This window comes from Schistocerca gregaria, chromosome 11, assembly GCF_023897955.1.
Source record: "Schistocerca gregaria isolate iqSchGreg1 chromosome 11, iqSchGreg1.2, whole genome shotgun sequence".
In the NCBI taxonomy this organism is placed as follows: Eukaryota; Metazoa; Arthropoda; class Insecta; order Orthoptera; family Acrididae; genus Schistocerca; species Schistocerca gregaria.
Window position 1 is genome coordinate 5,544,687 of NC_064930.1, and position 12,904 is coordinate 5,557,590.

Below are 12,904 nucleotides of genomic sequence, written 5' to 3' on the forward strand. Positions count from 1 at the left end.
TCTCTATGTATCAGTGAGGGTGTCTTTCAGGTTTCGTGCATTCTGTATCGAATCGTAGTTGGCCACAATGAAAGTGGCACGCATAACGTCGAAAATAGAGATCAGACACCGCTCTGAGTAAAACGAACGTGTTGTCCCTTCTCTAGACTTCAATGACGTTAAGCCGTGATACCTAAGACAGATCTGCACTCGATGACACCACGATAACAGCCGGTCCCCACACTTACATCTTGCTCTCCTTATGACAGTATACATCATATCAGTCTGTGACGCTGGTTTTGCAACTTCTTGCGTGCGTTTATGTTCGCCGCGACCAACACTTACCATGCACTGACCACAAAACATGGAGGAGCCGGGGCTTGAACCCGAGCCCGTCACACGCTAAGCGAACGATCTGCCAACTGAGCTACAGCTACACACGCGACCAAGCCTGGCCATTCTCCATTCTTTGCGACTCTGATGAGCACGGACACGATGGTTGGTTGGTTTGTAGCGGCGAAGGTACCAGAATACAAAGGCGCGGACACGTTCATATACACAAGAGTTCCAAGTAGTTTCGATGCTCTGGTATTACGAATGCAAATTCCGTCTGTTTTGAACGTCTTAAATTGAAAGGGCGGTCACAAATTGGTCCATTTCACTCCTTGTCGACAATCACACAGCACCTGAGGTAACAAGCACATCTCGAGCCCCATTGTGCTCTCCATTGTTCATGCCAACTCAGTGCCTCGCTCTTTGCTACTGTGTAAAACTCTTGTCGTCCAACTGCAAAACACTGGGACACAACAAGTTTCCGCGTCTCCATTGCACTGATCGTACTACGAAACGCTCCCCAATCTTGGCAATCACCCATGCAGATGACTTTTCCGACTTTACACGACGCTCACGCTAGTGACAGCCTTATTTACAGTTCGACGTCGCGCCAAAGCGAATGAGCACATTTCGCCTACGGCTTAGGCCGCTCTTCTAGTGTGGCTGCTCTGTGTCTGCAGGCAGCGAGGGGCTGCAAGCTTCCTGTGTTCGCACCTATATCACCTGTGCTTCCTTGTCAGAGACAGACTATCGCAAAACATACAACTCACTCCATGAATTGATTGCTACGGCATCTGTTATCAGCAGTCACAACCGGCAACACCAGTAGCAGCCGACTGCACGCAAAGAATGGGAACGTGCAGTGGGATTTACGTGAAATCGGCGCAAGGCAGATCTTTCCGACGTAGGCTTGAGAATCTTATGGGAACATTTGTACTGTTTCTAAATTAAGTGTAGGTGTGGGAGGAGGGTGCTTCCTGCGCACGAATAAAAGCACGCTCGCCAATTGTGGATGCTACTCGTTCGCTTGTATCTGCCTACACACCTCTGCCGGTTGGGAATTATTCCACTTGCATGGCAAGGTGCGCATGTAGGTGTGTTAAAAACTCTGGAGGCGCTGGGTATCGATTACAGTACCTCTCGCACGCTAAGCGAGCGCTCTACCATCTGAGCTACGCCCACCTCCCCGGAGCTACTAGTGCTACATACAGTCATATCAACGTCACAGACCCTTGCACTCCCATTATTCCGCAGACAAACACTACTCTCTATGTATCAGTGTGGGTGTCTTTCAGGTTTCGTGCATTCTGTATCGAATCGTAGTTGGCCACAATGAAAGTGGCACGCATAACGTCGAAAATAGAGTTCAGACACCGCTCTGAGTAAGACGAACGTGTTGTCCCTTCTCTAGACTTCAATGACGTTAAGCCGTGATACCTAAGACAGATCTGCACTCGATGACACCACGATAACAGCCGGTCCCCACACTTACATCTTGCTCTCCTCATGACAGTATACATCATATCAGTCTGTGACGCTGGTTTTGCAACTTCTTGCGTGCGTTTATGTTCGCCGCGACCAACACTTACCATGCACTGACCACAAAACATGGAGGAGCCGGGGCTTGAACCCGAGACCGTTCACACGCTAAGCGAACGGTCTGCCAACTGAGCTACAGCTTCACACACGACCAAGCCTGGCTATTCTCCATTCTCTGCAACTCTGATGTGCACGGACACGATGGTTGGTTGGTTTGTAGCGGCGAAGGTACCAGAATACAAAGGCGCGGACACGTTCATATACACAAGAGTTCCAAGTAGTTTCGATGCTCTGGTATTACGAATGCAAATTCCGTCTGTTTTGAACGTCTTAAATTGAAAGGGCGGTCACAAATTGGTCCATTTCACACCTTGTCGACAATCACACAGCACCTGAGGTAACAAGCACATCTCGAGCCCCATTGTGCTCTCCATTGTTCATGCCAACTCAGTGCCTCGCTCTTTGCTACTGTGTAAAACTCTTGTCGTCCAACTGCAAAACACTGGGACACAACAAGTTTCCGCGTCTCCATTGCACTGATCGTACTACGAAACGCTCCCCAAACTTGGCAATCACCCATGCAGATGACTTTTCCGACTTTACACGACGCTCACGCTAGTGACAGCCTTATTTACAGTTCGACGTCGCGCCAAAGCGAATGAGCACATTTCGCCTACGGCTTAGGCCGCTCTTCTAGTGTGGCTGCTCTGTGTCTGCAGGCAGCGAGGGGCTGCAAGCTTCCGGTGTTCGCACCTATATCACCTGTGCTTCCTTGTCAGAGACAGACTATCGCAAAACATACAACTCACTCCATGAATTTATTGCTACGGCATCTGTTATCAGCAGTCACAACCAGCAACACCAGTAGCAGCCGACTGCACGCAAAGAATGGGAACGTGCAGTGGGATTTACGTGAAATCGGCGCAATGCAGATCTTTCCGACGTAGGCTTGAGAATCTTATGGGAACATTTGTACTGTTTCTAAATTAAGTGTAGGTGTGGGAGGAGGGTGCTTCCTGCGCACGAATAAAAGCACGCTCGCCAATTGTGGATGCTAATCGTTCGCTTGTATCTGCCTACACACCTCTGCCGGTTGGGAATTATTCCACTTGCATGGCAAGGTGCGCATGTAGGTGTGTTAAAAATTCTGGAGGCGCTGGGTATCGATCCCAGTACCTCTCGCACGCTAAGCGAGCGGTCTACCATCTGAGCTACGCGCACCCCCCCGATAACTAGTAGTGCTACATACAGTCGTGTCAACGTCACAGACCCTTGCACTCCCATTATTCCGCAGACAAACACTACTCTCTATGTATCAGTGAGGTTGTCTTTCAGGTTTCGTGCATTCTGTATCGAATCGTAGTTTGCCACAATGAAAGTGGCACGCATAACGTCGAAAATAGAGTTCAGACACCGCTCTGAGTAAGACGAACGTGTTGTCCCTTCTCTAGACTTCAATGACGTTAAGCCGTGATACCTAAGACAGATCTGCACTCGATGACACCACGATAACAGCCGGTCCCCACACTTACATCTTGCTCTCCTTATGACAGTATACATCATATCAGTCTGTGACGCTGGTTTTGCAACTTCTTGCGTGCGTTTATGTTCGCCGCGACCAACACTTACCATGCACTGACCACAAAACATGGAGGAGCCGGGGCTTGGACCCGAGCCCGTCACACGCTAAGCGAACGATCTGCCAACTGAGCTACAGCTACACACGCGACCAAGCCTGGCCATTCTCCATTCTTTGCGACTCTGATGAGCACGGACACGATGGTTGGTTGGTTTGTAGCGGCGAAGGTACCAGAATACAAAGGCGCGGACACGTTCATATACACAAGAGTTCCAAGTAGTTTCGATGCTCTGGTATTACGAATGCAAATTCCGTCTGTTTTGAACGTCTTAAATTGAAAGGGCGGTCACAAATTGGTCCATTTCACTCCTTGTCGACAATCACACAGCACCTGAGGTAACAAGCACATCTCGAGCCCCATTGTGCTCTCCATTGTTCATGCCAACTCAGTGCCTCGCTCTTTGCTACTGTGTAAAACTCTTGTCGTCCAACTGCAAAACACTGGGACACAACAAGTTTCCGCGTCTCCATTGCACTGATCGTACTACGAAACGCTCCCCAATCTTGGCAATCACCCATGCAGATGACTTTTCCGACTTTACACGACGCTCACGCTAGTGACAGCCTTATTTACAGTTCGACGTCGCGCCAAAGCGAATGAGCACATTTCGCCTACGGCTTAGGCCGCTCTTCTAGTGTGGCTGCTCTGTGTCTGCAGGCAGCGAGGGGCTGCAAGCTTCCTGTGTTCGCACCTATATCACCTGTGCTTCCTTGTCAGAGACAGACTATCGCAAAACATACAACTCACTCCATGAATTGATTGCTACGGCATCTGTTATCAGCAGTCACAACCGGCAACACCAGTAGCAGCCGACTGCACGCAAAGAATGGGAACGTGCAGTGGGATTTACGTGAAATCGGCGCAAGGCAGATCTTTCCGACGTAGGCTTGAGAATCTTATGGGAACATTTGTACTGTTTCTAAATTAAGTGTAGGTGTGGGAGGAGGGTGCTTCCTGCGCACGAATAAAAGCACGCTCGCCAATTGTGGATGCTACTCGTTCGCTTGTATCTGCCTACACACCTCTGCCGGTTGGGAATTATTCCACTTGCATGGCAAGGTGCGCATGTAGGTGTGTTAAAAACTCTGGAGGCGCTGGGTATCGATTACAGTACCTCTCGCACGCTAAGCGAGCGCTCTACCATCTGAGCTACGCCCACCTCCCCGGAGCTACTAGTGCTACATACAGTCATATCAACGTCACAGACCCTTGCACTCCCATTATTCCGCAGACAAACACTACTCTCTATGTATCAGTGAGGGTGTCTTTCAGGTTTCGTGCATTCTGTATCGAATCGTAGTTGGCCACAATGAAAGTGGCACGCATAACGTCGAAAATAGAGTTCAGACACCGCTCTGAGTAAGACGAACGTGTTGTCCCTTCTCTAGACTTCAATGACGTTAAGCCGTGATACCTAAGACAGATCTGCACTCGATGACACCACGATAACAGCCGGTCCCCACACTTACATCTTGCTCTCCTCATGACAGTATACATCATATCAGTCTGTGACGCTGGTTTTGCAACTTCTTGCGTGCGTTTATGTTCGCCGCGACCAACACTTACCATGCACTGACCACAAAACATGGAGGAGCCGGGGCTTGAACCCGAGACCGTTCACACGCTAAGCGAACGGTCTGCCAACTGAGCTACAGCTTCACACACGACCAAGCCTGGCTATTCTCCATTCTCTGCAACTCTGATGTGCACGGACACGATGGTTGGTTGGTTTGTAGCGGCGAAGGTACCAGAATACAAAGGCGCGGACACGTTCATATACACAAGAGTTCCAAGTAGTTTCGATGCTCTGGTATTACGAATGCAAATTCCGGCTGTTTTGAACGTCTTAAATTGAAAGGGCGGTCACAAATTGGTCCATTTCACTCCTTGTCGACAATCACACAGCACCTGAGGTAACAAGCACATCTCGAGCCCCATTGTGCTCTCCATTATTCATGCCAACTCAGTGCCTCGCTCTTTGCTACTGTGTAAAACTCTTGTCGTCCAACTGCAAAACACTGGGACACAACAAGTTTCCGCGTCTCCATTGCACTGATCGTACTACGAAACGCTCCCCAAACTTGGAAATCACCCATGCAGATGACTTTTCCGACTTTTCACGACGCTCACGCTAGTGACAGCTTTATTTACAGTTCGACGTCGCGCCAAAGCGAATGAGCACATTTCGCCTACGGCTTAGGCCGCTCTTCTAGTGTGGCTGCTCTGTGTCTGCAGGCAGCGAGGGGCTGCAAGCTTCCGGTGTTCGCACCTATATCACCTGTGCTTCCTTGTCAGAGACAGACTATCGCAAAACATACAACTCACTCCATGAATTGATTGCTACGGCATCTGTTATCAGCAGTCACAACCAGCAACACCAGTAGCAGCCGACTGCACGCAAAGAATGGGAACGTGCAGTGGGATTTACGTGAAATCGGCGCAAGGCAGATCTTTCCGACGTAGGCTTGAGAATCTTATGGGAACATTTGTACTGTTTCTAAATTAAGTGTAGGTGTGGGAGGAGGGTGCTTCCTGCGCACGAATAAAAGCACGCTCGCCAATTGTGGATGCTAATCGTTCGCTTGTATCTGCCTACACACCTCTGCCGGTTGGGAATTATTCCACTTGCATGGCAAGGTGCGCATGTAGGTGTGTTAAAAATTCTGGAGGCGCTGGGTATCGATCCCAGTACCTCTCGCACGCTAAGCGAGCGCTCTACCATCTGAGCTACGCCCACCCCCCGGATATCTAGTAGTGCTACATAAAGTCGTATCGACGTCACAGACCCTTGCACTCCCATTATTCCGCAGACAAACACTACTCTCTCTGTATCAGTGAGGGTGTCTTTCAGGTTTCGTGCATTCTGTATCGAATCGTAGTTGCCCACAATGAAAGTGGCACGCATAACGTCGAAAATAGAGTTCAGACACCGCTCTGAGTAAGACGAACGTGTTGTCCCTTCTCTAGACTTCAATGACGTTAAGCCGTGATACCTAAGACAGATCTGCACTCGATGACACCACGATAACAGCCGGTCCCCAAACTTACATCTTGCTCTCCTTATGACAGTATACATCATATCAGTCTGTGACGCTGGTTTTGCAACTTCTTGCGTGCGTTTATGTTCGCCGCGACCAACACTTACCATGCACTGACCACAAAACATGGAGGAGCCGGGGCTTGAACCCGAGACCGTTCACACGCTAAGCGAACGGTCTGCAAACTGAGCTACAGCTACACACACGACCAAGCCTGGCTATTCTCCATTCTCTGCAACTCTGATGTGCACGGACACGATGGTTGGTTGGTTTGTAGCGGCGAAGGTACCAGAATACAAAGGCGCGGACACGTTCATATACACAAGAGTTCCAAGTAGTTTCGATGCTCTGGTATTACGAATGCAAATTCCGTCTGTTTTGAACGTCTTAAATTGAAAGGGCGGTCACAAATTGGTCCATTTCACTCCTTGTCGACAATCACACAGCACCTGAGGTAACAAGCACATCTCGAGCCCCATTGTGCTCTCCATTGTTCATGCCAACTCAGTGCCTCGCTCTTTGCTACTGTGTAAAACTCTTGTCGTCCAACTGCAAAACACTGGGACACAACAAGTTTCCGCGTCTCCATTGCACTGATCGTACTACGAAACGCTCCCCAAACTTGGCAATCACCCATGCAGATGACTTTTCCGACTTTACACGACGCTCACGCTAGTGACAGCCTTATTTACAGTTCGACGTCGCGCCAAAGCGAATGAGCACATTTCGCCTACGGCTTAGGCCGCTCTTCTAGTGTGGCTGCTCTGTGTCTGCAGGCAGCGAGGGGCTGCAAGCTTCCTGTGTTCGCACCTATATCACCTGTGCTTCCTTGTCAGAGACAGACTATCGCAAAACATACAACTCACTCCATGAATTGATTGCTACGGCATCTGTTATCAGCAGTCACAACCAGCAACACCAGTAGAAGCCGACTGCACGCAAAGAATGGGAACGTGCAGTGGGATTTACGTGAAATCGGCGCAAGGCAGATCTTTCCGACGTAGGCTTGAGAATCTTATGGGAACATTTGAACTGTTTCTAAATTAAGTGTAGGTGTGGGAGGAGGGTGCTTCCTGCGCACGAATAAAAGCACGCTCGCCAATTGTGGATGCTAATCGTTCGCTTGTATCTGCCTACACACCTCTGCCGGTTGGGAATTGTTCCACTTGCATGGCAAGGTGCGCATGTAGGTGGGTTAAAAATTCTGGAGGCGCTGGGTATCGATCCCAGTACCTCTCGCACGCTAAGCGAGCGCTCTACCATCTGAGCTACGCCCACCCCCCGGATAACTCGTAGTGCTACATACAGTCGTATCAACGTCACAGACCCTTGCACTCCCATTATTCCGCAGACAAACACTACTCTCTATGTATCAGTGAGGGTGTCTTTCAGGTTTCGTGCATTCTGTATCGAATCGTAGTTGGCCACAATGAAAGTGGCACGCATAACGTCGAAAATAGAGTTCAGACACCGCTCTGAGTAAGACGAACGTGTTGTCCCTTCTCTAGACTTCAATGACGTTAAGCCGTGATACCTAAGACAGATCTGCACTCGATGACACCACGATAACAGCCGGTCCCCACACTTACATCTTGCTCTCCTTATGACAGTATACATCATATCAGTCTGTGACGCTGGTTTTGCAACTTCTTGCGTGCGTTTATGTTCGCCGCGAACAACACTTACCATGCACTGACCACAAAACATGGAGGAGCCGGGGCTTGAACCCGAGACCGTTCACACACTAAGCGAACGGTCTGCCAACTGAGCTACAGCTACACACACGACCAAGCCTGGCTATTCTGCATTCTCTGCAACTCTGATGTGCACGGACACGATGGTTGGTTGGTTTGTAGCGGCGAAGGTACCAGAATACAAAGGCGCGGACACGTTCATATACACAAGAGTTCCAAGTAGTTTCGATGCTCTGGTATTACGAATGCAAATTCCGTCTGTTTTGAACGTCTTAAATTGAAAGGGCGGTCACAAATTGGTCCATTTCACTCCTTGTCGACAATCACACAGCACCTGAGGTAACAAGCACATCTCGAGCCCCATTGTGCTCTCCATTGTTCATGCCAACTCAGTGCCTCGCTCTTTGCTACTGTGTAAAACTCTTGTCGTCCAACTGCAAAACACTGGGACACAACAAGTTTCCGCGTCTCCATTGCACTGATCGTACTACGAAACGCTCCCCAAACTTGGCAATCACCCATGCAGATGACTTTTCCGACTTTACACGACGCTCACGCTAGTGACAGCCTTATTTACAGTTCGACGTCGCGCCAAAGCGAATGAGCACATTTCGCCTACGGCTTAGGCCGCTCTTCTAGTGTGGCTACTCTGTGTCTGCAGGCAGCGAGGGGCTGCAAGCTTCCTGTGTTCGCACCTATATCACCTGTGCTTCCTTGTCAGAGACAGACTATCGCAAAACATACAACTCACTCCATGAATTGATTGCTACGGCATCTCTTATCAGCAGTCACAACCAGCAACACCAGTAGCAGCCGACTGCACGCAAAGAATGGGAACGTGCAGTGGGATTTACGTGAAATCGGCGCAAGGCAGATCTTTCCGACGTAGGCTTGAGAATCTTATGGGAACATTTGTACTGTTTCTAAATTAAGTGTAGGTGTGGGAGGAGGGTGCTTCCTGCGCACGAATAAAAGCACGCTCGCCAATTGTGGATGCTAATCGTTCGCTTGTATCTGCCTACACACCTCTGCCGGTTGGGAATTATTCCACTTGCATGGCAAGGTGCGCATGTAGGTGGGTTAAAAATTCTGGAGGCGCTGGGTATCGATCCCAGTACCTCTCGCACGCTAAGCGAGCGCTCTACCATCTGAGCTACGCCCACCCCCCCGATAACTAGTAGTGCTACATACAGTCGTATCAACGTTACAGACCCTTGCACTGCCATTATTCCGCAGACAAACACTACTCTCTATGTATCAGTGAGGGTGTCTTTCAGGTTTCGTGCATTCTGTATCGAATCGTAGTTGGCCACAATGAAAGTGGCACGCATAACGTCGAAAATAGAGTTCAGACACCGCTCTGAGTAAGACGAACGTGTTGTCCCTTCTCTAGACTTCAATGACGTTAAGCCGTGATACCTAAGACAGATCTGCACTCGATGACACCACGATAACAGCCGGTCCCCACACTTACATCTTGCTCTCCTTATGACAGTATACATCATATCAGTCTGTGACGCTGGTTTTGCAACTTCTTGCGTGCGTTTATGTTCGCCGCGACCAACACTTACCATGCACTGACCACAAAACATGGAGGAGCCGGGGCTTGAACCCGAGACCGTTCACACGCTAAGCGAACGGTCTGCAAACTGAGCTACAGCTACACACACGACCAAGCCTGGCTATTCTCCATTCTCTGCAACTCTGATGTGCACGGACACGATGGTTGGTTGGTTTGTAGCGGCGAAGGTACCAGAATACAAAGGCGCGGACACGTTCATACGCACAAGAGTTCCAAGTAGTTTCGATGCTCTGGTATTACGAATGCAAATTCCGTCTGTTTTGAACGTCTTAAATTGAAAGGGCGGTCACAAATTGGTCCATTTCACTCCTTGTCGACAATCACACAGCACCTGAGGTAACAAGCACATCTCGAGCCCCATTGTGCTCTCCATTGTTCATGCCAACTCAGTGCCTCGCTCTTTGCTACTGTGTAAAACTCTTGTCGTCCAACTGCAAAACACTGGGACACAACAAGTTTCCGCGTCTCCATTGCACTGATCGTACTACGAAACGCTCCCCAAACTTGGCAATCACCCATGCAGATGACTTTTCCGACTTTACACGACGCTCACGCAACGCTCACGCTAGTGACAGCCTTATTTACAGTTCGACGTCGCGCCAAAGCGAATGAGCACATTTCGCCTACGGCTTAGGCCGCTCTTCTAGTGTGGCTGCTCTGTGTCTGCAGGCAGCGAGGGGCTGCAAGCTTCCTGTGTTCGCACCTATATCACCTGTGCTTCCTTGTCAGAGACAGACTATCGCAAAACATACAACTCACTCCATGAATTGTTTGCTACGGCATCTGTTATCAGCAGTCACAACCAGCAACACCAGTAGCAGCCGACTGCACGCAAAGAATGGGAACGTGCAGTGGGATTTACGTGAAATCGGCGCAAGGCAGATCGTTCCGACGTAGGCTTGAGAATCTTATGGGAACATTTGTACTGTTTCTAAATTAAGTGTAGGTGTGGGAGGAGGGTGCTTCCTGCGCACGAATAAAAGCACGCTCGCCAATTGTGGATGCTAATCGTTCGCTTGTATCTGCCTACACACCTCTGCCGGTTGGGAATTATTCCACTTGCATGGCAAGGTGCGCATGTAGGTGTGTTAAAAATTCTGGAGGCGCTGGGTATCGATCCCAGTACCTCTCGCACGCTAAGCGAGCGCTCTACCATCTGAGCTACGCCCACCCCCCGGATAACTAGTAGTGCTACATACAGTCGTATCAACGTCACAGACCCTTGCACTCCCATTATTCCGCAGACAAACACTACTCTCTATGTGTCAGTGAGGGTGTCTTTCAGGTTTCGTGCATTCTGTATCGAATCGTAGTTGGCCACAATGAAAGTGGCACGCATAACGTCGAAAATAGAGTTCAGACACCGCTCTGAGTAAGACGAACGTGTTGTCCCTTCTCTAGACTTCAATGACGTTAAGCCGTGATACCTAAGACAGATCTGCACTCGATGACACCACGATAACAGCCGGTCCCCACACTTACATCTTGCTCTCCTTATGACAGTATACATCATATCAGTCTGTGACGCTGGTTTTGCAACTTCTTGCGTGCGTTTATGTTCGCCGCGACCAACACTTACCATGCACTGACCACAAAACATGGAGGAGCCGGGGCTTGAACCCGAGACCGTTCACACGCTAAGCGAACGGTCTGCAAACTGAGCTACAGCTACACACACGACCAAGCCTGGCTATTCTCCATTCTCTGCAACTCTGATGTGCACGGACACGATGGTTGGTTGGTTTGTAGCGGCGAAGGTACCAGAATACAAAGGCGCGGACACGTTCATACGCACAAGAGTTCCAAGTAGTTTCGATGCTCTGGTATTACGAATGCAAATTCCGTCTGTTTTGAACGTCTTAAATTGAAAGGGCGGTCACAAATTGGTCCATTTCACTCCTTGTCGACAATCACACAGCACCTGAGGTAACAAGCACATCTCGAGCCCCATTGTGCTCTCCATTGTTCATGCCAACTCAGTGCCTCGCTCTTTGCTACTGTGTAAAACTCTTGTCGTCCAACTGCAAAACACTGGGACACAACAAGTTTCCACGTCTCCATTGCACTGATCGTACTACGAAACGCTCCCCAAACTTGGCAATCACCCATGCAGATGACTTTTCCGACTTTACACGACGCTCACGCTAGTGACAGCCTTATTTACAGTTCGACGTCGCGCCAAAGCGAATGAGCACATTTCGCCTACGGCTTAGGCCGCTCTTCTAGTGTGGCTGCTCTGTGTCTGCAGGCAGCGAGGGGCTGCAAGCTTCCTGTGTTCGCACCTATATCACCTGTGCTTCCTTGTCAGAGACAGACTATCGCAAGACATACAACTCACTCCATGAATTGATTGCTACGACATCTCTTATCAGCAGTCACAACCAGCAACACCAGTAGCAGCCGACTGCACGCAAAGAATGGGAACGTGCAGTGGGATTTACGTGAAATCGGCGCAAGGCAGATCTTTCCGACGTAGGCTTGAGAATCTTATGGGAACATTTGTACTGTTTCTAAATTAAGTGTAGGTGTGGGAGGAGGGTGCTTCCTGCGCACGAATAAAAGCACGCTCGCCAATTGTGGATGCTAATCGTTCGCTTGTATCTGCCTACACACCTCTGCCGGTTGGGAATTATTCCACTTGCATGGCAAGGTGCGCATGTAGGTGTGTTAAAAATTCTGGAGGCGCTGGGTATCGATCCCAGTACCTCTCGCACGCTAAGCGAGCGCTCTACCATCTGAGCTACGCCCACCCCTCCGATAACTAGTAGTGCTACATACAGTCGTATCAACGTCACAGACCCTTGCACTCCCATTATTCCGCAGACAAACACTACTCTCTATGTATCAGTGAGGGTGTCTTTCAGGTTTCGTGCATTCTGTGTCGAATCGTAGTTGGCCACAATGAAAGTGGCACGCATAACGTCGAAAATAGAGTTCAGACACCGCTCTGAGTAAGACGAACGTGTTGTCCCTTCTCTAGACTTCAATGACGTTAAGCCGTGATACCTAAGACAGATCTGCACTCGATGACACCACGATAACAGCCGGTCCCCACACTTACATCTTGCTCTCCCTATGACAGTATACATCCTATCAGTA

The 12,904-nt window shown here is 49.5% G+C and overlaps 5 non-coding genes across 5 annotated transcripts; all 5 read right to left on the reverse strand.

Annotated features, from left to right (window-relative positions):
* Nucleotides 1–6,155: 6,155 nt before the first annotated feature.
* Trnaa-agc (transfer RNA alanine (anticodon AGC)) lies at nt 6,156–6,229 on the reverse strand. The gene has a single exon. It is a non-coding gene; the product is annotated as a tRNA-Ala (tRNA).
* A 1,505-nt stretch (nt 6,230–7,734) lies between these two features.
* Trnaa-agc (transfer RNA alanine (anticodon AGC)) lies at nt 7,735–7,808 on the reverse strand. Its single transcript has one exon. It is a non-coding gene; the product is annotated as a tRNA-Ala (tRNA).
* Nucleotides 7,809–9,313: 1,505 nt separating this feature from the next.
* Trnaa-agc (transfer RNA alanine (anticodon AGC)) lies at nt 9,314–9,387 on the reverse strand. The gene has a single exon. It is a non-coding gene; the product is annotated as a tRNA-Ala (tRNA).
* A 1,516-nt stretch (nt 9,388–10,903) lies between these two features.
* Nucleotides 10,904–10,977, reverse strand: Trnaa-agc (transfer RNA alanine (anticodon AGC)). The gene has a single exon. It is a non-coding gene; the product is annotated as a tRNA-Ala (tRNA).
* A 1,505-nt stretch (nt 10,978–12,482) lies between these two features.
* On the reverse strand, nt 12,483–12,556 carry Trnaa-agc (transfer RNA alanine (anticodon AGC)). Its single transcript has one exon. It is a non-coding gene; the product is annotated as a tRNA-Ala (tRNA).
* Between the last annotated feature and the right edge of the window lie 348 nt (nt 12,557–12,904).